This window comes from Podarcis filfolensis, assembly GCF_964270895.1.
Source record: "Podarcis filfolensis genome assembly, chromosome: Z".
Lineage (NCBI taxonomy): Eukaryota > Metazoa > Chordata > Lepidosauria > Squamata > Lacertidae > Podarcis > Podarcis filfolensis.
This window is the reverse complement of record NC_139617.1, coordinates 40,152,912-40,154,068: the sequence shown is the minus strand read 5'-3', so window position 1 is coordinate 40,154,068 and position 1,157 is coordinate 40,152,912. Positions and strand designations below refer to the sequence as shown.

The 1,157-nt window shown below is 41.7% G+C and overlaps 1 protein-coding gene across 2 annotated transcripts in view; it reads right to left on the bottom strand.

Annotated features, from left to right (window-relative positions):
• LOC310754782 (stomatin-like) overlaps positions 1 to 1,157 on the bottom strand; it is a 49,567-nt gene that overhangs the window by 24,022 nt on the left and 24,388 nt on the right. The window lies entirely within an intron of this gene.

Genomic DNA, 1,157 nt, shown 5'->3' with positions numbered 1-1,157 from the left:
CTGGAAGGGAGAGAGGCACAGGTCCAGCAAGATGTTTTGAACACAGAGAAAACTGCATAAGGTTCAGAGAGTGTGGTGTAGTGGTTAGAGTGTCAGACCAGGACCTGGGTGCAGCTGTGAAGCCCACTGGGTGACCCTGGGCAAGTCAGTGTCTCAGCCTCTTACGTTACAGGGCTGTTGTGAGGATAAAATGAGGACAGGAAGAACAAAGAACAAACCACCTTGAGCTCCTTAGAATGGAGGCACATCCACTGGGGCAAATGGGGTACTGCCCCAACACCTGCCCTTGGCTAGCTCCCTGCCACCTGTCTTCTTACAACCAGTCCAGATGGTAGCCCTGGCTGCTAGCTTCCTCCTCCTTAGTCTCAATATCCAACATTAGTCCTACACAGAGTAGACCCACTGAAGTTGACAGCCACAAGTAATTTAGGTGCATTGACTTCCAACGATTCCACTTTGAGCAGGACTTCATTGGGTAAAGCTCCATGTCTGCTCAGACGTCAGTCCTGCTGAATTCTGTGGGGCTTACTCTCAGGTGTGTGGGTTTAGGAATGCAGTCTTAAGTCAATTAAAACAATTTAGTATGCACATGACAAAACACAACCATTCTAAAGGGGAAATGGCTTTATCCTACAATGGGGAATTCACTTCTTTCTCAAATTTTGCAACTACTTGTATGATGATAGATAGATAGATAGATAGATAGATAGATAGATGATAGATAGATAGATAGATGATAGATAGATGATAGATAGATGATAGATAGATAGATAGATGATAGATAGATAGATAGATAGATAGATAGAGATAGATGATAGATAGATATAGATATATATTAAAACATTTTTGGGGGAGAATCTGTCACAAGAATGTTTTGATTAATTAAATGAGTCAGGTAAATGTTGCAGCTCTAGGTTGCATACACACCACACATTTAAAGCATGTGATGTCTTCCCAAAGAATACTGGAAACTGTAGTTTCCCCCTCACAGAACTACAATTCCCAGCATCCTTATCAAAGAACAGTTCTCAGGATTCTTTGGGGAGGGAGGAATATGTTTTGAATGTACTTAAAATCTATGGTGTGGACCCAGCCTTAGTAAAATAAAAATAAAATAAAATTGTAGGCTAGAGGATTTGTGCCCTTCATGTTCAAGG